The sequence below is a fragment of the Lithobates pipiens genome, unplaced genomic scaffold (genome assembly GCF_037356315.1).
Source record: "Lithobates pipiens isolate NorthernLeopardFrog02 unplaced genomic scaffold, aLitPip1_a1.2 Scaffold_22, whole genome shotgun sequence".
In the NCBI taxonomy this organism is placed as follows: Eukaryota; Metazoa; Chordata; class Amphibia; order Anura; family Ranidae; genus Lithobates; species Lithobates pipiens.
Window position 1 is genome coordinate 298720333 of NW_027507784.1, and position 24591 is coordinate 298744923.

The 24591-nt window shown below is 39.3% G+C and overlaps 1 protein-coding gene across 1 annotated transcript in view; it reads right to left on the reverse strand.

Annotated features, from left to right (window-relative positions):
• The window catches only part of NTN3 (netrin 3), a 195216-nt gene extending 181197 nt beyond the window's left edge, over nt 1-14019 (reverse strand). Inside the window, exon 1 of the mRNA XM_077449223.1 lies at nt 13599-14019. The gene's annotated coding sequence lies outside the window, so the exon portion shown is untranslated. The remainder of the gene's footprint in view (nt 1-13598) is intronic.
• Nucleotides 14020-24591: the final 10572 nt, after the last annotated feature.

Sequence of the window (24591 nt, forward strand, 5' to 3'; positions counted from 1 at the left end):
CAATAGATCCTCCACCAACAGTAGATTCCCCAGCATCCATTAACAATAGACCCTCCACCATGCCTTGCCATTACAGACATATAGTGCTGGAGGTGGCGGAACTGCGTACCCCTACGTTCCCGCTGGAAAAAAGCCCTGCTTAATTCACATAGATGAATCGACTTTTGGAATATTTACTTGTATTCTCTTTCTGTCTGAGCTGAAGTGTCAGGCTGTAAGTAGGATTGCTGCCTTTGCTGCAAAAAAAATACTGGTTCTTATAATCACTTTCCTATTAATAACATTGCCAACAAATCCCAGGTGGCAACCTTAGCTGTAAAGTTATCCAATATCCCGCTGATCTCAGTGCTGGTAATAGATACCCCAAAGCTGTCAAATAATAAAATTACTGTCAGGATTACAAGAAAGACGACTAAAGGGCCCATGCACACCACAGAGCATAGACATTGACATTGACATTGTGGTGAATTTTTGCACGAGTATCTGTACTCGTGCAAATGCTGACACTTTCAGGCTCGGTTCTTTCAGCTGTCAGCAGGATTCCCCCACTGACAGCTGAAATGTTAAAACATTCTGCCAATCTGATATGTCAAAAAAAAGGGCAGCCTGCCAATGTTTATCAACATTGTTTCTTTTTGCATCTTTCTGTTTATCTCCAAATCAAAGGGATGAACTTTGATCTGCAGATAAAGTCAGTTTAAAGGGGTTGTACCCTAAAAAAAAAAAAAAAGACCCTGTTCCTTTAATGCGTGTTAAACCACCCAGTGCCTGTGCTGTGGTATTTCAGCTCACACACAAGAGCTGACAGGCAGGGAGGGAGGGGGAAAGGGGAGAGGGAGAGCAGTAGGATGATGGAGGCACATAAACTGACCACAGTATCATGGATTAGCAGCCATGATTACAGTGGTCATTTTACAAAGAGGGACACAGGAACTGGCAGGATCAACCAGAATTTTTAAAGCATACAAAAGGACACAGCACAAGCACTGTGTGCTTTAACACGCATTAAAGGAACAGGGTCTTTTTTTTTTTTTTAGGGTACAACCCCTTTAAACTGACTTTATCTGCAGATCAAAGTTCATCCCTTTGACACTGACACTTAGGCCGCGTACACACGGGCGGATTGTCTGTCCAACTTAGTCCGCTGAACCGTGTTTCAGCGGACAATCTGCTCGTGTGTGGGCTTCAGCTGACTTTTTCAGCGGACTGTCTGACGAACAAAGTCTTACGGAATTTCCGAAATTTTGTCCGTTCAAACTTAGTTTTGTCCGTCCAAACTTGGTTTCAGCGGACAGTCCGCTCGTGTGTAGGCAAGTTGGACGAACTAAGTATGGCGCATGCTCAGAAAGGATTTACACGCCGAAGGTTGCATTGCAGTGTATAGGACGTCGTTTTTCTAGTCCCGTCGTACGTGCTGTACACGTCATCGCACACGCTTTCAGCGGACTGTCTGCTCATCGTGTGTGGTCAAGTCCGTTCATGCAAATTTTGAACGGACTGTCTGTCGGATTGTCTGACGAACTTAGTTGGCCAGACAATCCGCCCGTGTGTACGTGGCCTTAGTATTACAGAGGGGCTGGCAGGAATTCTGATAAATAGCTTTACAACCACTTTAAAGCAACCTGTCAAGTTTAAATATTTCTCTGTTTAACCCTTTATTGACCTTTAATTTACTCTGATTAGCCTTAATTAACTCCTTATACTTCTTCTCCATTTAATTATTATTTTCCTGCTGATTTTTTTTTGTTCACTTATATTTTATAAACTATGCAGGAACTGTATGATATGAGTCCCTAAGTGTGTATATATAAAATACATACATCTGTCTATATGTATATATATATATATATATATATATATATATATATATATATATATATATGTATATATATATCGATAGATGTATGTATTTTCTTTGTCCTTGTTGATATGCACTAAACCAATAGTTTTTAATCATGTTTGAAAATAAATTATGGATTTTTAATATATACCTCATGTTTGTGTGATGTAAAGTACCCAAAAAGTCCCAAATATTTATTTGAATAAAATTTACAATATTCGGGATGTGGTGCAATAAGTGATTGGCTACTCACCTACACCCACCTCTTCTATATTAATAATAAAACTACTTTTTGTTTGCTTTGTTCGTTAATATTTTTTTATACCTTTAACATATATTTACATGTTTCACATTAAAAAAAGCACATTAAAAAAAAGCGCAAAATGAAAAAAAAATTAAATTAAATTAAAAAAATTAAAAATATATTTAATTTGCAAAAAACTTTTCAATGCTTTGTATCATTGATGACAGCTGAAGTTTAAACAAAACAGTTGCAGTAGGTAATAGGTATTGGTAAGTGATATCAGCGAGTACTAAAAAAAAAATGGTATCTGTGCATCCCTAATTGTAAACACCTCTGTCAGTAATAAATGATTTGTGCCAACCTTCTAAATGCTACATCTGCAGGACAGCTTGGTCTATTAAAAAAAAAACAAAAAAAAACAAAAAAAACTTACTGGCAGGATCACCAGGTGAATATAAAGAAAATAAAACAAATGCAGCCAACACATCTAAGAATTGGTAAGCTACTTTTGGGTTTAATACCATGCGTGCGGGAGCCGCCGGTCATGGTATGGCTCCTGGAGAAGCGACACGAGCGGGGCATTTCTTCAGTACGCATGTGCCGATGTTGTCGGCACATGCAGATACAGTGAATATCTCCTAAACGGTGCAAGTTTAGGAGATATTCACTATACCTACAGGTAAGCCTTATTATAGGCTTAGCTGTAGGTAAAAGTGGTGTAACGGTGTTTACAACCACTTTAACTACAGTAGAGAAAAATCAAGCCTCCCACCCTGCTAGACAGGGCTATGCTGTGTGGCAGTGCTGTGTAAATCTGAGGACTGAATGGATAAAAATACAATGTATTTAGCTGTCTGACTGGAGTCTAGATTTAAATTGGAGTTCCCACTGTTAAAAAATTTTTTTGTTAGGTTGAATATCTTTTTTTTATAACGCTCATTTATAGCATTCATGTTGCTCTGCTGAATCGGCGCTCGATTGCCGATTTCATAGAGGAATATCTAGTCTTCTTTCCTGGCAGTTTTCATAGTGCTTGTGGGCATCTGAAGCCCACAAGCACTATCTTCTAGGCCAGCCTTTCTCAACCTTTTCAACACAGAGGAACCCTTGATATAGTTCTCCGGTCTCAGGGAACCCCTGCTAAAAATTAAAAATGTACAACTCATGATACAATTGTGTGATGGTCAGTGAGAGGAATGGTCCTTACACTTTTGGTCATTGGGAAGAATTACCTCCTTACAGATAGCTAAAAATATCAATGGAGTCAGTGGGAACTTATCTGAGAGGCAGAAATTGCCCAATGCTGAAGTAACCCCTAGCAACCTTTGGAGGAACCCTAGGGTTCTACGGAACCCTGGTTTAGAATCACTGTTCTAGGCTCTGGTCCAGCTGAGCGACCAGCATGCACCGGCCGTTCTCGCGCATGCGCCGTATGTACGGTGCAGCGCCGTACACTTCTGACATTGCCATCACACCGGGTGCCATCGTCAGAAGTGATGGAAACAAAGCCATCGGCGCTGCCCACTGATTCCTGGGAAATGGTGACAAGCATCTCCCAGGAGCACTAGTGAGCACGGCCCCGAGGGAAATGACGTCAGGCGCCATGGAGAGGAAGAGGCAGATTACGAGGGACCCCTTAGCAACAGACAGAAAAAGGTGATTAAAAAATGTTTTTTTTTTATTTCAAATGTTGTTAATTGTATTTAATGCAGCTTAATAATGCAAAAATAATTTTATGATTGGAACTCCGCTTTAAGTATGTTAGTTTGCATGTCTTTTGGGACACAGCATGGGGCGCCTTGTCTTACTGTGTATACAGACCATTATAGCATCTTGTATCTCAGTAAGCTGCGATCTGAATGATGTGGTGCCTGCATATCAGTGATAGAACTATTTATTGGCTGCTTCCTACAAAGATGTTTTAGCTGTCTGCCAGGACTAGCTGCAGAAAACTTCAAGCGCTATAGTCGGGGGTGAATATTTAACTCATTCTGACTCCTTTTTTGCTGGGAAAGTACAAAGCTCATTATTCACTGCAGTATAAACCGCCGATTAGGAATCCTGCTGGGCGTATCAGTGGTGCAGTCTATCTGAGCTCACTTTACAATGATAGCCTCTCTATTGAAGTCCAACTGAAATAACATTTCCTCCTGTGATACAACCATTAATAAACACATTGGCCTCCCAGGTATTACAAACATGAGGTTGACTCCACCGCACGCATATAGGATAGGCCTGCCAGTCACATCCACCCGGCAGCGGCTGCTCGTCGTGGACATGTGTGCGCTTTTCAAGAACGTGAGATGCCAGTGTAATGCTTGCTTTATATGGGCTTTAAAAATGATGTTCTGAACGTAAAAAAAGAATGATGTGCGTAGCCCTACTCTGTTCAGTTTTGTATAAAGTGCAAATAACTAAGGCCCCAGTCACACGGTCAACATTTTGCAGCTTGAGGCTCCAAAACACTGGAGGAGAAAAATTAATTTATTCTTTATGGAGGTGGTTTACATCTTCCCCTCGACCCCTTTCACACTGGGGCCGCGGCCGCGTTAGCTCGTTTTAGTTTAAGTGACGCTGCCGAGGTGCTTTTAACCCCAAAGAAGGGGTTAAAATTGCCCGTCCGAAACGCTTTTCAGGCAAATTAATTTCAATGGGAAGGTCGTTTTGGGATCGCTAAATACCCAAAATGCCCCAAAGATGCTGCTTGCAGGACTTTTCCTAACGTCCCACAACTGCACCGCCCCCGTGTGAAAAGTCACACTGAAATGAATGGGAGGTGGTTTTCAGGCGCTTTACAGGTGCCATTTGTAGCGCTAAAACGCCTAAAAACCACCTCAGTGGGAAAGGGGTCTACAAGTCACCTGAAGCCCAACACCTGAAGCTGTGGAGCATTTTTTATAGCTCAAATTGGGAAAATTGTTTTTTTTTAAGCTTTTTTGGTTTCATCGGCACATGCAAATACAGGGGATATCTCCTAAACCGTTAAGGTTTAGGACATATCCTGAGTAGCTGCAGGTAAGCTTATAATAAGGCTTACCTGTAGCAAAAAAGTGTCTTGTAAGGGTTTACAACCACTTTAAGCCTAGGTTCACACTGCTGCAGGATTTAAATCATGCAAGTTCAGCTGAACTGGATGGACTATTGTCTTTTTCCAGCCTTACCGACTATGTAACTATGTAACTCGTACAATTTCATACCCACATGTCAGTCTGACTTCGGGGGGCGATTTCAAAGACATCTGTGCGGGTTCCTGCACAGATGTCTATTGAAATCGTACCAAAGTCACCAAAAGTAGTACAGAAACTACTTTTGGGAAGTAGTTGCACCGATTCGGACGATGCTATTGCCGGCAATAGCCACCGATTTGGCATGCGATTTGACAAATCGCATCAATGTGAACCTGGGCTTAATGCAATAATTAAATGAAAATAAATAATAATAATAAAAAGAATAATAAAAAAATTAAAAATCAAATAAACAATAAAAAAAAAACTTTAACCCTAATATTAACCCCCTGACCCTAATCTTAAACCCATTACCATAATCCTAACCCTAACACTAATATTAACCCCTAACCCTAATCCTAAACCCTAACCCTAATATTTACCACTAACCCTAACCCCCAACCTTAGCTCTTATCCTAACAAAATAAACAAATAAATAAAGAAATAAACCCCTAAGCATAACCTTTAACCCTTAACCCCTTACAAAAAAGGTTTAAAATAAAAAAAATAATAATAAATAAATAAAAGCTGAAAAACATACCAACAAATATTGAAACAGATGGTATTTTTCTCTATTGGCTAATTAAAAAAAACAAAGCTTAAAAACGCTTTAAAAATGCTGTACAAAAACATACAAGTGCTCGAAAAATGGGTGAATGCAGTGAATGTGTGAATGTAGTCTAATACACATGGGCCGAATGTCAGGCAACATCGGGCGGGTTCAATAAAAACTGGCTGACATTCGGCCCGTGTGCATGTCAGCCGGTCCAACAGAAGCCGGCCGTTTGGAAAATCGGCAGCCGGCCGGCCAAGGCTGAGGACACTGACTGCCGGATCAATAGTACAGTAGCTCCGATCGGAGCTGTGAGGTTTTTTTTTTCTTCTGCCCATTAGTGTGTACTAGGCTTTAGGGCTTGATCACTGATCCATTCATCTGTATAGATCAGGGTTTCTCAACCAGGGTTTTGTTGAACCCTAGGGTTCCTCCAGAGGTTGTTAGGGGTTCCTTGAGCTATAAGCAATTTCTGACTCTCAGATAAGTTCCCACTGACACCACTTATCTTTTTATCTATCTGTAAGGGGGGAATTCTTCCCAATGACCACAAGTGTGAGGAAGGGCATGCAGGAAAGATATTTGCTCAATTCCCTCATCAACACAAACAGTGTTGATGCAGGAATCCTTCCTGCCGGGCCATTGTCTTCTCCTGGTGGGGGGTCAGAGAAGCTGTCCCCGCTGGGAGAAGAGAGTGATTATTGCTAGTGGTTATAGCAACCGCTAGCAATAATTGGAAGATAATCCGGCAAGCTGGTTGTACCCAAGATGAACGATCAATCAACGGTTCAAATCTCGGCCTGTTTAGTAGGAACCAAACCGTGTATGGGTGGCCTAAGGAGCATTCTTCCCAGTGACTATCACGCTAATGCATCATGAATTCTAGATATAGTCATTTTTAGCAAGGGTTCCCTGAGAACGAAAGTTATTTCAAGGGTTCTTCTGTATTGAAAAGGTTGAGAAAGGCTAGCATAGGTCTATGTAGGTGCAACGCAACCGCACAGTTGTTCTCTATGGATCCTGTTCACTATGTTTAAGTGAGTTACAGTGGGCTATGTAAAAATGCAGACATGCCTATATCCGCAGCGCTATCCAAAACCCAGACATTATGGCCAAATCCTAGACTGCTGTGAAGGGCGGAGCTCCAGCTTCCTACATTCTCCCACTGGGCACTGAGGAAGCTTATCATAGTGATGGACCAGTAGGAACGTGGCGGGAGCAGCAGCAACAGCCAGGCTTTGACACTAACAGGAAGTATCAAAGCTTAGCCAATCACAACATCTCAGGATTCAGGATAAACTTTAAACTTGGGAGCAGTTTTATGTTTTTTTAGTGGCAGAGTCCTTTTAAAGTAGATCTGTTACAAACCCGGACATTCCAGCCCAATGCTGGCTATAAATGGATATAAAATGAATTGATTCCTCATCTACACAACCAAGGTGAATGGAGGAATCCTTCCTGATGTGTAAGTATATTTTGGCACTGTTCAACGCTGAGGCCGATTGGCTGCAGCCACTGATTGAATGAAAAATTTCCAACATCCCTTTCAATGAATGTCTATTGTTAGATCGACTTCTTTTGAGCAAAAACAGCCATAGATGGAACAAAATTCAGCGGATCCATGTTGAACCAGGCAAATTTCGATCCATCTATGGCCAGCTTAAGAATGTGATAAAAAATGTATAAACTGAGGTTTCCTTTAGTCAAGACTACATGTCAGAACCATCTTTTTTGGGAAAAGTTTTGCCCCAACTCACCAATCTATAAATAACCATTAATAAGGTAAAAAAGGATAAATGGAAAGGGGCTAGTGCCAACTTTTATAGCAATAGTCAAGTATATAATTTTATGCTATATCTTTGTATGCACTTCCAATTTTGACTTTTGGTATTCACTGCTACCTCTGCTTCTAAACAGAATTTTGTATCATATACTCAGTCTGAATGACCAGTTTACGCCAACAGACATGCTACATATTGCTGTTTGTAGAATGCAATAAATCTATAGCTATCATACATTTTGCAAATTCAGCCTCTTGCAGTCCCTGTAAAGCAGAGCTCAGACTTGGAGAGAGAGAAGCAGCACAATAAGCCAGTCAGTTGTGATACAATGCTCATGTGCTAACAAGGAACATGCTGAAAGAAGGAGAGATCAGAGAGAGATGAGCTCATCAGTGCGCTGCTGCTTCTTCCATGGTTCAATCAAAGACTGACAAAGGAACAAGACCCCTGAGTGTTAGTTACAGCAGAGACATATCAGATCTCCCACCCTGCCAGACAGGGCTGTGCTGTATGTAAATGTGGATGGAGAGAAATACAAATCCATTGGTTGGTACGACTGCTTTTCTATATTTGTTTCAACTGTGTATTTAATTTTTTTTGCCTTAAAGTCCCCAATTTTATAGGTAGTCCTAAGTATTTCATATATATTATAATACCAAATGTATTGGGGTGCCTGCCTTTGCACGCACATGAACTCTAATGGCATCCCAGTCTTAGTCCGTAGGGTTCAATATTGAGTTGGCCCACCCTTTGCAGCTATAACAGCTTCAACTCTTTTTGGAAGGCTGTCCACATGATTTAGAAGTGTGTCTATGGGAATGTTTGACCATTCTTTCAGAAGCACATTTGTGAGGTCAGGTACTGATGAGGACGAGAAGGCCTGGCTTGCAGTCTCCACTCTAATTCATCCTAAAGGTGTTCTATGGGGTTGAAGTCAGGACTCTGTACAGGCCAGTCAATTTCCTCCACCTCAAACTCACTCATCTTTATGGACCTTGCTTTGTACACTGGTCCAAATCATTTGATGGAGGGGGATTATGGCGTGGGATTGTTTTTCAAGGGTTGTGCTTGGCATTTTGGACAATTTCAAAAGATTTTGGACAATTTCATGCTCCCAACTTTGTGTGAAAAGTTTGGGGATGGCTCCTTCCTGTTCCAACATGACTGCGCACCAGTGTACAATACAAGATTCCTAAAGACAAGAGCGAGCGAGTTTGGGTCGAAGGAACTGACCTCAACCCGATAGAATGCCTTTGGGATGAGATGTGCTTTTGGAAGAATAGTCAAACATTCCCATAGACACACTCCTAAACCTTGTGCACAGCCTTCCCAGAAGAGTTGAAGTTGTTATAGCTGCAAAGGGTTGGCCAACTCAATATTGAACCCTACGGACTAAGATTGGGATGCTACTAAAGTTCATGTGCGTGTAACGGCAGGTGTCCCAATACTTTTGGTAAAATAGTGTATATTGAATACAGCAGGGACCTGATTCTTATAAAACTGCTAAAAATGTCAAGCGAGGTTAGTTTATTTCTACTTATAAATTGGGTTTATGTTGTATAAACGTCTACATAACGGTGATTGCATTGCAAGAATGTTTCGTCTCCCTACCTTCGAAACAAAAGAGGAAACCTACCAAAGAAAAAAGAAAAATACATGTACGCAGTCCTGACCCCAAAAGACCTTCAAAGTAGAACATTTAGCCTTGATGTTTCCTTTTAGGAATAAAATACTTTTAAAGGCAAAAAAAAAAAAAATCCCATTCAAATTTCTGAATTTATCTGAATTATCCACTAGAAAGTATATTCAGAAGACGAAGCACAGGAACAGCAGCTGGGGCACAGCTCCCTCTATTGGGGAATCTACGTTCTACGGTCCGGACTTGAAGATGACAAAGTAACGTTCACCCTATACTCTTGTCCAGTTTAAATACCCAATCACGGTCCGAATTTAGAAACGGTATAGTAATGCTCACCCTTGGGTCTTCCCAGATCAAATACCCAATCACATTCTTGAGAAATATTCAAAATTTTAAATGATTCTAATTTTTTTCAACCTAGTTTGGTATGTGAAGTGCATGCAGGCTGCAGTGAAAACTTGGTAAATCAGCCCCTTTGTCTTGAGCAGATTATCCCTGTGCTTAGCATGCATTTCCCCAATCCATGCTGAACAAACAAATGTCAGCATCCTCCATACAGTCTACAAAGTCGTATAACACCTGGGTGATTAAAGTTTCTCAGCAGCAGATATTAAAAGGGAATTTCATGCTTTAGGTCTCAAGCAGCTTCAAATTTCACATTTTTTAAGATTACTTATTCAACGCTCTTTACATATGAGGTGCTAATGTAGATGCCAAAATTAAGAGAGTATTTCCATTTCCTGCAGGTGATATTTACTATGTGACTGCATTTCACATTCATTGAATTAGTAAGTAAATAGAATGGGCTGCTATAGGAAACTTGGAGATAGAGGAAAGTAGTCTGCTCACTCTCATAAATCAGATCAATTCCTACTGTCATGTATCTGGTTACAAAATCAAAAGCACAAATTGTATTGATAACTGTTCTCAACCATCATTTTTGTTCATCAGCCTTATTGGTTCTTATTTCTAAAACTGTCTCAACTCCCTTCAATACTTGACAGTAGTCAGATTTCAACCTGTGATGGCAAATCACAGTTGACGTCTTAAAATTTGAATATAAGCGTTATGGTCAGGCTGCACAGAATAGTTCTTATATGAGACATCAATGAATCGGCCCTAATGTTATTTTAAAAAGACCATGTGGTATGTTTTAAAACAGATCCATGTAATTTTTAAAACATAATCTGCAGGTTTGAAAAAAGTGAATAGTCTATAGAGCAATATAGTCTATATTCCTAAATAATAAAGTCTTACTGAATGGACAATTGTTGATCAAATGGTTTCAAATTGGATGGTTGGACGATTGCAACTTTTCCATAGATAAAAGGCTTAAGGTGGCCTAATCTTTGCAGACAATGTCCCCTGGTGAAGACCAGGCTGGGTTAGGCTTCCCTAAGAGGAGAGTACGAGAGCGTTTTATAACACCCAGAAATTTTGAAGCTTATCAGAATATCTGTATACCAGCCATTCTCAACCAGCGTTCCTTTAGGGGTTCATTGTTCTGTTTTTTGATTGACCTCACATCTAATGGTGCCTGCATAATTCCAGGTTGTACACCACTTGGCAAAGCCAGTGGCCTATGATCTTTTAGCTGTCTGTAATAGGGGGATCTTTCCCATTGACCACCGAGGTATGGGACGTTCTTTTGACTTACCACCAACATAAAGGACATTTCTCCCACTGACCACTAACAAATTAATTTTAGCTAGTATTCCCTGAGACCTTAAAATTATTTCAAGGGTTTCTCTGGGGTAAAACGGTTGAGAAAGCCTGATGTGTACACAAATAGGTGTGTACTAATGCCTTTGCTGTGTAAAAAGGAGAATCGATATATCACGGGTGCCAAAAGACCAAAAGCAATACAATGAAATTCGGCTTAGCAGATAGAAAAATTGCAGCAAGTTCCAAAGTGCTGTGATGCATTTCGAGGACAAATTGATCTCTGGTTGCCCATTATACGGAGCCATCTGACTGTCAGTGGACACCATATACCACATGGATGCCTTTCATTTCAAGTCTGAGTGATTTAACCACTTGCTGACAATTGTTTGGCTGTTCTGTGTAAGAGGTGGTTGCCAACAAGTGGTTAAAGCCACCCATGTATTGTAGCCCATACTGCTTAGGAACATCATCTGTGAAATTACAAGGCCACCCTGTAGACATACTTCCAGTTTGCAGTAGATGGCTATATGTATATTTTTTGCATGCAGAGAAAATCTGTACCACAGTCGGACACCCAACTGCAACACAGTCATAAACTTAATGAAGCTGGTGATATCAAAACATTTGGATTTATGTATGATCTAAAATGTGCTCATAGTCACATAAGAAGGTTACGTATTCCATAGATTTTGATTCAGCTTTATTAACAAGTAACAATTCCTTTGAAGCGTGAAGTGAAACGGGTTGATTAGATACTTGGACAATTCAAACCACTGATAGAGCAGTGAATTACTAAGACGGATGAATTATTTAGTCAAGTAGCATATAAATGTAGACTATGATGGTCAATTTTAAGATCTAAAAATATTTAATTTGTAAAATTTGGCATCATTATGGAATGTGGATTGTGTGTGTGTATTGTATCCTGTATGGTCAATTGTAAGCTCTAAAAATATCAAATTTGTAAAATTTGGCATCATTATGGAATGTGGATTGTGTGTGTATTGTATCCTGTATGGTCAATTGTAAGATCTAAAATGATCTAATTTGCAAAATTTAGCATCATTATGGAACAAGGATGGTGTGTGTATTGTATCCTGTAGGGTGTCTTATACCTGGAGTTGGGTAAAAAAGAAAATCCCTTGAAATAAATAGGTGTTCAGACATACAAACATTTATAAAAATGGTGGAGAAAAGCATAATATTGCAAAATCAAATAAATTCCTAAAATCTAGCTGCTCATACTTTTGAGCCTTTCCAAACTAAACCGCACTAATAGGGCATTTTGTTATTGCACGTATTCGGAAAGTTGGTTATGTGTTTAGGTAATTATTGCAATAGTCATGGTTTATGCAATACTTTCTTTATATTAATTCTGCCCTTAAGCTACCACCATCATGCAAAACTCACATTTTCAAATTTGAATATGAAACTCAAGGAAACAATTTAGGACAATTTGTGATTTATTGCTAGACCAGCTAGCCGTACGCTGAATTTGTAGGCCGCCCCAGATAAAAGATTTCATAAAAATCATTCTGCCTTGTCATTATAAATATATAATGGCTTTTTCCACCACATCTGGCAGTTAAGAAGAACTTATTTTAATAAAGAGTTTTCACTGTAGTGTGTTAGAAATAGCTGTAATGCTCAAATTTCCATTTAAGGGGTTTTCCTGTATAACCCCTATTAACAACAGACTGGTTGTGTTAAATAGGTGCTGCAATGGTTTGACTTGATTACCAGTTCCCAAGCCCAAATCTCTTAACAGGTAAAACCACAAGTGCTTAACACAATAAATCCTTTACAACTCATTTCTGTCAACCTATTCCTTTATGCTGATGAATAGGCTTCTTTTTTTTTCTTAAACCCTTTATTGTAAATCATCTCTTTACTTTCCAAGCTGAACAGATTACCGTAGTAAGAATTCAAATGTTCCTTTGCAAGGATTCAAATGTTCCTCGCCTTGTTTTATTCAGGTGTCGTTTTTTTTTTTTTTTCTATGATCCCCAAACTGGCGATGCTCTGGCAATAATCTAACGAACATATGTGGATTTCAGGCAAAGAGAAATAAACAAGGTGTATGAACCTGTGACAACCAATCAGAATTCAGCTTTCACCCATCCGACTATGGATTACTACATTATGCATGCCGTCATTGCTAATTCCACTGTTTTATTGAAGCTCAAAGGTGTTTATAAAGGTTACATAAGAGAGTAAAATATCAATGCACAGCATTAGCAAAATGATCATAATTTCAAAAAAATTTATAAAAAAATGTATATATATTCCAGTTTATATTGGCTGGACATAGCTGTTTTCGAAAAAAAACGCGTCAGTAAAATGGCATGACATTAAGACCCCATCTCTAGACACCTTTTACTGCATGACTGGAAAAAATAGACAATGTTCCAAGTTTGTCTCAGAATAAATTAAATTTCGTTATGGAAATTTTTAAGTTAAAAAAAAAAAATTGGGTTGAGCAAGTCCTGCAAACAATTTACTTTTTTACGAAGAAGTTCTGCAAAATTATTTTTAATAGAAAATAGAAATATGATAGAAAATCAGGAATTCACCCCGGTGTCTAATAATACCACTTTCTCTTTCCAGGCGTGGATGACAAGTGTATGGGAATGATATAGAAAAAGCACTTACTTAGAAGGGAAGACGGTGGCTATCTTCTGGAAATCAAAGCCTCTGCTTCCAATGTGGGGGGGCTAGTAGACGCACATCACTGCGCTTCCACCGGGAGATGGAACGTTTTCCAGAAAAAGTCCCCAAAATATCCTCCCAGGTTCTCACCAGCTGAAATTCTCCCAGCAAGGTTGTAGGCTTGACAGGGTAAAGAGGAGAGAGTAGAGGGGGAATAGAAGGTGCAGAGAACAAAGTAGAAGTAAAATAGGAGAAAAGAAAGAAAATACATAAAGAAAAATTTGCTCAAATCAAGGCGGTTGGCCAGTTGTAGAGATTCCTTGTAGGGGATGAGAGGTTGAGACCAGTAGATGCTGGGTTGTGCAGAGCAGCTTAAGATGTGCTACATAGCACTGTGCTTCCTCTCACTACCACTTCAAGGCAATACACTTTGCTTTGCCTATTCCTCCCCCTCCCACTACTAAGTATCACTCCTTCCGAGGCTCTCCGGTGTGAAAGGAGGGGGTCCCAGCAAGTGTGTGTGTGTGTGTGTGTGTGTGTGTGTGTGTGTGTGTGTCAGACACTGCTGATGAAGAGAAGAACCATTTCAAATGTTTTCACTAACTGCTCTATGCGTCTTACCTCCCAGACTGACATCCTTTTTTGTGGCTTCGGCATTTTTCTATTCCAGGTACAATTAATGGAGCAGTCATTTTTTTTAACTTGTAGCATTTTTTTTTTTATTTCATTTTGAGTATACATCTATAATTTAAACGCTTTGCTACATTGTTTGTAGTCAAATTAAAGCAGATTGAAAACCCTTACTGAGTTTGATGTCGTTTTCTAAAACAGTGTGGTTGACTAAATTCAAATAGGGTGTCCGCTTTGCAGGGGCATTTTCCCTTAGCTTAGTGAACGTGGCGCAAATTTCTTTTGCAAAGGATAGCCAGTCGCATGCAAGGAAAATAAAAACTACAGGGTTTTTGCTTACACGCGTTTGGAAGATGCAAGTCTGTAGCACTTCATGTCATCCACTAAGCTAAGGGAAAATACCATTGCAAAGGGGGTTATTTACAAAAGGCATATCCACGTTGCACTACAAGTGCAAACTACATGTGCAAAGTGCACTTGAAAGAGCACTGAAAGTGCAGTTGCTGTAGATCCGAGGGGGACATGCAAGGAAAATAAAAAACAGCATTTTAGCTTGCACATGATTAGATGATAAAATCAGCAGAGCTTCCCCTCATTTCAGATCTACCCCTCAGATTTACAGCGACTCCACTCCTAAGTGCACTTTCAGTGCAATTTCAAGTGTAGTTTGTACTTGTAGTGCAAAGTGTATTTGTCTTTCGTAAATAACCCCTAAAGTGTAGATTTCCTTGCAAAGTGAAAATTCCCTTGCAACATAAATGCCTTTGGTAAATCACACACTATGTATCATACAAAATTGACATTTTAAAAAAAAAAAAATACTGTTTTTACATTTTTTTTGCATCCTTTGTTGCTGCTGATCTCTGGCAGCCTCTTTGTAGCCACTTCCCACCAACGAGTATTCTAGTGATGGCTGAATGTCTTTTGAAATTACATTCAATTCATAAGCTTATTTGAGGCTATAATGATTGAGTTTAGTGTTTAGCCTGAAATAATTTCACTAAAATTTTGTGGATGCAAAAACTGATATCAGTGGAAGGATAGCAGGACACAATGTATTATGCCAAGAGGAGTTGGACTTTTTCATTTTTTATTATAATAAAATATTTTAGTATTTTATTTATTTGTTATTATTTATGCATTGCTTTACCTACTGTACATTCACATCAGGCTCCCTCATGTCCCTTACTCACATTCATACAATTACATATTAGGGTCAATTTAGACAGCAGCCAATTAACCTACCTACATGCTGTCCTTGGAGTGTGGGAGGAAACAGGAGTACCCGGAGGAAACCCACACAGGCAAAGGGAAAACATGTAGACTCCATGTACAGCTATCCTTTCATTAATATGTTTTGTTGCGTCATCTACTCTTATGATATGAGCTACCTGTAGAATTTTCATTGATATGAGCAACCAGCAATATACCTCATGTGCCTTTTCTGATGCCCGGTCTGTTTTACCAAACATCTCCCACTTAAGTGACCATTCACGATGCCATGGCAGACCCCGTCTACTAAAGTATTTTCTTTACTATATGATATGAAGTGGATCTCCCCCTAATTGGATTTCTAAAGAGGACTTCCAACACACAGCTAAATACATAATTGAAGCACATGTAAAGTATGTGTAAGAATTTGCTGGTGTGTTTAATCAGAATTTGTGATCTACACACTCTTGCCGGCCAGTTAAATCCAGAAATGAAGCACCACAATCTGAGTCCAAAAGGTAGATTTACCACACACTTAAATTATATAAAAACTCCCATCCATTTCGAGGTGTCTACCATGAAATGTATAGCCCCGAAACACATTTGATTTCATATATAATGTATGTTCGGAATAAACCTATTATGTGGGTTTGAATATTTTGGTGTTATGCTTTTTTTTTTTCTACATTTACCTAACCCGATCACAACCCAAAGTAGTTGTGTAAATCCTGCTGTGTGCAGAAGCTCCCAACCTAATATTCACAGTCTCACCACCATCGAACTGTTGGGTGACATTCAACCAAACTCAAGGTTTCTAGCGCCTTTAACCGACTCCTTGAGACAGCAGAGCCAGTTCCCGGAACCTTTCTGTAGCCCAGCCTTTCCCAACTTTTTTTTCCCAAGCGGACCCCCTAAAATTGTTTTCAGGTCTCAGGGAACCTCAGTTTATCAGGAGTCAATGCAACCCTTACAATGATGGTCACAAAGCCACCCATAGAGACAGCTAGAGAGATAATTGTGTCATGATGCTGATTTTGCCCAATAGCAATGGCTCTGGAACAATGTAGTCACAATCAAGGTGGAGGTCAATCAGCCACAGCTTACGAAACCTATAGAAATCTCTAGAGGAATTCTAGGGTCCACAGAACCCTGGTTGAGAATGGCTGCTGTAGGCTACACTGCCTCTTCTGTTTTTGTCATATACGTACATATTAACTTAAAGCTGGGTACTAAAGGAAAGCTGAGTACTGGATTAAACTAAAGCTGAGTACTACAGAAATTGGGATTCAAAGATGTTTTAATGTTTTCTATGTAACAAGAGAAATTGTCATGCAATAAAAACAATTTTGTGTGACCGGATTTCTGCGTGTGTGGTCTGGCTAATGGTGCCCACACACGTTTCAATCTGAATATTCATTTCTGCAATATTTTCCATATTATATCACACCTAAGGAAAAGGGACCTGTGTGATCACATATTTCAGCTCTTTTTATTTAAATAAAAAAAAAAAAAACAAGTGAAAGGAAAGATCTAAAAATGTTTGTTAGTTTTCATTGGTGTTAGACTGCATCTTATAATCAGAGAATAAAACATGCTAGAAACACTGTCTAAAAAGGACACTTGATTGTAAATATTCTTGATGAAATAAAAAATCAACAACATATTTTTTTGAATTATTGCAAGAAGGCTTGTATCAAATGAGGTTTTTTGATCTGCTCATATAAGCAAGACAAAGGCTCATTGGTTTGGATGTACCAGGACAATTGAGTTCACACATATAATTTCATTTACAGACCTTAATTTTTCTCCAAATTTACATGCAGGCCAATTCCATTAAGGAAACATTTAATGAAAACTAGATTAGAGGGCCATTAATTAAGTAGTGGATGTGTATGGATTATTTTTGGAAAATAAAGGAATATAATTTAGTGTGACCTTAACTATAGTTGGGCTTTATGTTGTTTTTCACTTACCATCTAATACTAACCTGTTCATAGAGTGACAAAGCTCTTGTGATTTTACTGCAAAACAGATAGACTTATCACCCTGTTTCTGGAAGTCAAAAATTAACCTGTCTACTGGCAGGATCAACAGGTAATAAAATTATGTTACAGGAGAACCCAGAAAAACAGAAATTGCACTGAAAGTGCCTATCTCTCTTATGCCGCGTACACACGATCAGAATTCTCGTCGGAAAAAGCTCTGATGGTTTTCCCGACGGAATTCGGCTCAAGCTGTCTTGCCTACAAACGGCCACATCAAATTCTGATCATTTATAATGCGGTGACGTACAACACGTACGACGTGACTAGAAAAAGGAAGTTTAATAGCCAGTAGCCAATAGAATCTGAGCATGTGTGATTTTTGGCGTGTCAGAATTGCATACACACGATCGAAATTAGAGAAGTGCAGAACTAAGCAAGCGGAGAAGGCAACAGTCAAAACAAGAAAGAAGAAAGGAAGGAAGAACAGAGGTGTAGAACTAAGCAAGAAGAGAGGAGGGAACTTCCAGGTTAGATTGTGTTCTATAATGGTCCAGAATACCCAAGCTGGCCAAGGGCAGAGTGGGCAGAGCATACGACCACCATGGGTTCCACACTTTGAGGGACTTAGCATGAGAATGAGTCACTGGGTTTTATATAAAATTCAATATGCTATAATGATATACTTGGTTCTTAAAGGACTCAGAAGTCAAGAGGCATGTCAATGGCCATGAAATCCAAACTTTCAGTTGTCTTTAATTTAAAAAAAATGGAAATGGGTAGTTGGAAAATGTAATAGCAAATTGTTGACTGGGTGCTTTGCTTAAAGGGCACCTTTGCATAATCTTCAACATTTGGTAATGAGGTCTCTGCTAAAATGTAAAGTATGGACAATGGTGTGATGTGGATCAGGCAGTTAGTTCCTGTTAAGTCTGACACAGCCAACGCCTTATAAGGAGGGAATGACACTTTATACGTCTGCTGCTATAGATCTTTTGGTGTTAGGTCTCCACCCTCCCTGCTTTCAAAAACCCATGTTATACACTCTGTGATCAATAAAACATACAGGTCAAAGGGGAAGTACCACTTGTTTAAAATATTTACATGTGGAAGGATTACTTTTTTTTCCCTGAGAGCTAAGAGAGATGTATCTCCACTTCTAAAGGTCGATGCCTAGCTGTGGAAATCCCGTGTCATGACCCCTTTACTAAGTCTTAAGCTAGCCCTATACCAGTAGAATTTTGTTTGAACATTTCCATTTTTGGAACATTTCTTGGTTAGTAGGGTCAACTCAATGATCGTTTTTGACCGTAGTGATGAGGCAAATTGAAGGAGCTTTATAGAAATGTTTTATTGTTTCTTATCTGAACCAATACAATTTTAACCATGAATGCGAGTTCTGTTCTGGAAAAAAACACACATATTGTAATGCACTTAGGATGGAACAACAGAAACCTGTTTAATATGTAACAGACCTGCTACTTGATGGAATCCCCAAAGGTATTAAACAGGTTATGATTTTTTTTTTTATCAAATAGTTTTTATTGCAAGTTTTGTTGGTTGTACATACAACATGCATTCAAAAAAAAAAAAAAAAACAGAAAAAAGGAGATAGCTAAAATACACTAAAATAGACAGCAGCTTTTTATACCAAATCCAACCATGAGTAGCCTCCATATACATAATGAAATACTCAATAGTTACAATCACATCAGGACTGAGAATATGTCAGTCTAAACAAGCTATTTATCCTAAAGATGTACTCTTCGCTACTCACTCCCCAATACTTGTAAGGGACAAGTAAAGCAATATGTTGTAATGTAAACCTTAATGAGTGTACCAGCAAGAAAGGTGCCACTGTCTTTACCAGGTAATAAAAAAGAATCATACAAAAAAAACCTAAAATCAGTGCACAGCTGCTACTCAATTGATAATTGGGTACATACACTAAGTGACTAAGTATGTATAGGATTGTAAATACAAGAGCATGAGCCAAGTAATTTGTTATAAGCCTTGAAACATTGAAAAATCTGTAAGTGCCCGTTCACACTACCGCGACTTGTCAGGCGACTTAGCCGCCTGACAAGTCGCGCTCCGTTCTGTACTATGGAACCGTTCTAATAGGAGCGACTCAAGTCACTCCGACTTAGAAAAAGGTTCCTGTACTATTTTTGGGGCGACTTCAGGCGACTTGCATTGACTTCTATACAGAAGTCGTTTTGCAAGTCGGCGCTGAAGTCGTGTGCAGGTCACGTCTGTGAGTCGCGCTGCAAGTCGCGTCGCCCCTGTGTGAACGGGCACTAAGGATACTAGGACCAGTGGAGCTAGGCCTGGGGTTTGCAAACCCCATGGATCCCATAGCTTTTGAAATCTGCGAAGGGTACCCCTTTGTTGATAGATATGATGATCTTTAAGAAGGGTAGAGTTAACATGTGTGCCTTACTCCTCAAACATTGGGGGGAAGAGGAGATAGCCACTTGGAGGCTATACATTTGCTTGCCAGAAATAACAACCTAGTAAGTGGGGTTCTGACATACGGATCAAAAGCTTCTTCATCTAAAAATCCCAGCACACATGTTAACGGTTCACTATTCATATTCACCTGGAATGCCTTATTTATAGTTTCAATTATAAGAAGCCAGTAGCAAACCAGCTTGGGGTAGTGCCAGAGCATGTGGCAGATCAGCAGGGGAGCTCCGTCAGCATGGGCAGTCAGCACTCTCTCCATGGTTCCACTGGTGGAGCTTCATCTGCGTTCTGTAAACCTTGTGTCATATAAATAATTGAAAAAGGTAATTGAAATGTGTGGACGAAAGGGAAACCATTAAAACCTGCTCCAGATCAGCCAGCCACGTCTCCTTGTTAAGCTCCCCAATATCTTTTTCCAAACCTATCCTACCAGGAAAACAAAGAATTAACAGGGATTCATCCAATAACGACCTATAGAGAGAGGAAATAAGACTCTTCCTAGGCACAGCAGTTTGGGACTTTAAATGAGGCACGGGTTAGCGCCTCCATCCCGGTATTTAGCACAATAAGGAGGGAAAAAAGTGGGACTTTAAAATGAAGCGGCTGAAGTGTGAGGGTCAGAAAAAGGTAATTTAATTGAATCCATAATATATGATACAAAGTAAATTCATATATATACATACATACATGTGCCATTGTTGGGCACAAAATGTGTTATATGAAGACATCAAGGTGTATGTAAAGACACATAAAGTCAAAAAACATATATGAACAGTAAATAGTATGTGGAGCAACAGCATAGCCTAAAAATGCCTCAGGGCGACATATCCGGTACCTGTGTTTGTAATCACATAATGTAAACATAAATGTACTGAATTAATATTAAAAATTAAAAGTAACGTCGGGCCGTAGTAATTATCACTGTAGCATCAAATGTAGCTCTACGCGTTTCGTGGATGTATTCTCCACTCATCAGGAGCAGATGCGACAGATACCTGTAAAATATATAGATATGGTAAACCACACTCTGTATAGAGGGGAATAGGTACAGTACATAGAGTGCTTTCAAAGGAGATTGACTAAGCATATCTACCATCCCCGGCAGCGAACACAGCAAACAGCAACTGTTGCTGTTTGCTGTGTTCGCTGCCGGGGATGGTAGATATGCTTAGTCAATCTCCTTTGAAAGCACTCTATGTACTGTACCTATTCCCCTCTATACAGAGTGTGGTTTACCATATCTATATATTTTACAGGTATCTGTCGCATCTGCTCCTGATGAGTGGAGAATACATCCACGAAACGCGTAGAACTACATTTGATGCTACAGTGATAATTACTACGGCCCGACGTTACTTTTAATTTTTAATATTAATTCAGTACATTTATGTTTACATTATGTGATTACAAACACAGGTACCGGATATGTCGCCCTGAGGCATTTTTAGGCTATGCTGTTGCTCCACATACTATTTACTGTTCATATATGTTTTTTGACTTTATGTGTCTTTACATACACCTTGATGTCTTCATATAACACATTTTGTGCCCAACAATGGCACATGTATGTATGTATATATATGAATTTACTTTGTATCATATATTATGGATTCAATTAAATTACCTTTTTCTGACCCTCACACTTCAGCCGCTTCATTTTAAAGTCCCACTTTTTTCCCTCCTTATTGTGATAAGACTCTTCCTATCCGAAGTGGGGCTGAGGGAGTCTATAAGAGGAGTGGGAATCAATCTCATATTGGTTGATTTGGCACGCCCTGAAAGGGATTAAGATATTTGAACTTACATCTACGAGGGAAAATTTCAAACTCCCACTGCAGTCCTGGAAAGATTTTAGTTGATTTTGGGTAAGGTTATGAAATTTTAGAGGCTTTCAAAGAAAATTACTTGGCTGAATGATGGCAATGTCGAAAGCTCTGACAAAAGATTTTTCAGAATTTCCAACAAAACTTTGAACAAAATTCTACTGGTTTTGGCAAACTTCATAGAACTATAGTGTTAATATCTTTTCTATCAGGTTACCAAGCCTGAAAGAGATATATGGAATGGTTATGGTCATGGTTTCTGTTTTAAGAAGACAGATCTGATTTATGAGTATATCAGAGGCCTGGTTGGTTCATATTGGCCTTTACCATAACCTAGCTGGTTATGCTGGTCATTAACGGCTGTGCTATACAACATTTTGCAGGTGGGGAGAGAGGAGTTCCTTCAAGAATGTAAAGCTGGAGACATCGACCCATGCTTGAAAGCACCAGGATCCGCTGAACTCTACCTTGAGACTCAGCACTAAGGACTTCCTTTCTCTCAGTGAGAAATTCCTTCACCATTCTGAAACAGAAAAGGACAAAATTGGCTTATTTTGCATGAAGATGTAATTGCCCATTAACACCGTCTACAAATTTTCCAGCTTTTAATTGTACTCTTAAAGAGCTCAAGTGTTGCATTTGGCCATCAACCCAGTGGCATCCTTGGGACATTTACAGCCATTCTAAGGATCCATTCACACCTTGGCATCTTGGTGCATTGCTTTAGCACATGTGCAACAATGCGTGTTTTTGCAAGCATTAACGTACAAAACACATGAAAAAATAAGTGCATTTTCATACACAGATTCATACTTACCAAGGTCTGACGCCTGCTGTGTTTATTTACACGCAGTGCTACAAGTTTCTCCTGCCTGTGCTTTCACAGCAGAGACCAGAGACTGTGGGGCTCATTATTCTGCATCCCCTATTCCAATGACTGGGCTGCCAGTGCACCAAAATGTCCAAAAAATTGGACATGCCAAACAGGGATACAGGCTATATGAAAACCTACCTATGGTTTACAGGGATGTTATTATGAGTAAGCTTGGAAAGTGTAAACGATTAAAGGATTTCAATCCCAATAACAAAATAGAGTTCCCATCGATTATATGGGAATATTTATCTAACCAGAAGGACAATAATAGGAAGGGAATTTCCCTCTTCTATGAGATACAATCCTCCCAACCAGTCAATAAAAAATGCTTACATGTTGAAATGGGAGAGAGATTTAGATCAAAATTTCTCCTGGGAACAGTGGAAAAAATCTCTCCATATAATGAACAAATCATCTTCATGCACAAAACACTGGGACAATGCTCAGAAAATAATAAACAGGTGGTATTTAACCCCTTATAAATTATCTAAAATGTACCCATCCACAACCAATATTTGTTGGAGGTGTAATGAGCAAACACAAATCTTATACATATCCTCTGGAGTTGCAAAACCCTGAAAAGCTTTTGGAACTCAGTTTCATCCTTTATAGCAGATATAACAGGAAACCTTTCCATGCTTGCTCCAGCTTCAGCCCTATTAGGTATTGACCTTGAGAAATATCCCATTATACATAGAACTATAGTGGTCCACATCTTAACCTCCCTGGCAGTAATCCCGAGTCTGGCTCAGGCTGGGATTTCAGTACCATAAGCGGTAACCCCCGAGCCAGACTCAGGATCGCATTGCTGGATACAGGGAGACTTACTTACCTTGTCCCCTGGATCCAGCGATGTCATCCGCACTGTGTGATCGAGCTGTCCTCCGCTCGATTCACACAGTGCCCGAGTGCCGCCGAGCTCTGTTCCCTGCGACGTTACGGCGGAGATCGGCGCCAAATTCAAAAAAGTAAAAACACACACAGTACTGTAATCTTACAGATTACAGTACTGTATAAAAAAATTACACACCCCCTTTGTGGTCTGTGCAGTGCCCTGCATGCAATTTTATATTATAAATACTGTTTTTTCTGCCTGGAATTTGGAGATTGCCCATAGCAACCAAAAACTGTCCCTTTATGTCAAAAGTGATTTTAGACCAACTAGAAAACAGCGATAATAAATTATAATCACTTGCAGAATTGAGCGATAGCGATTTGTGGGGAAATTCGTCATCAAACACTAAATCTAATGACAGCGACAATTCTGCAAATGAGAAAATTTCAGTGTTTTTGGATTTGATTACATTATTGAATAATTTTTATTATTATTTATTATATTATAAATTTTATCATACCCGGGATGTCTGCTAGACTCTGGTTTGAACAGATTTAAGAGAATTATTCCTAAGAATTGCAGGCCTACAATATAAAACGCCAAATTCCCATGCAAAATAATTGTACCGCTTTCAGCACCTAAAATCAGAACTAATCATACCGCCAGGGAGGTTAATAGCATCAGGACTTACAATAGCCAACCTCTGGAAATCTACAGAAGCACCCAACCTATCTACTGTTATAACCAGATTGACTACACAAGCACAATTTGAATAAATGCTCGCTTACAAAAATCATTCCATTAACGCATTTAGTAAAAAATGGAAGACTTGGATATCCCACCTTAGAGCCTCCAATTATTTAAAAGAATGAAAATTCTAACTTACCCCACAGCCTGAAACAATCTGTTCAATTAACAGTAATAGGCGGATGTAGAACACACTATCTATGTTATCCTCTACTCTGAATTTCCTATATTATTAACCTCCCCCTTCCCAATGTTATTTCCTTACTTATAGTTATACAGGCTGACTAGCGGCTCAATGTGGTGACCTCGCAGACCTACAGCGTGAACCCATTAGGGGTAGGCTAGATTGGGCCACCAAGATTTGAACGAAACCTATTTTATATGCCTTTACAATATTTTTTATTACAATGATATGTACAACTTG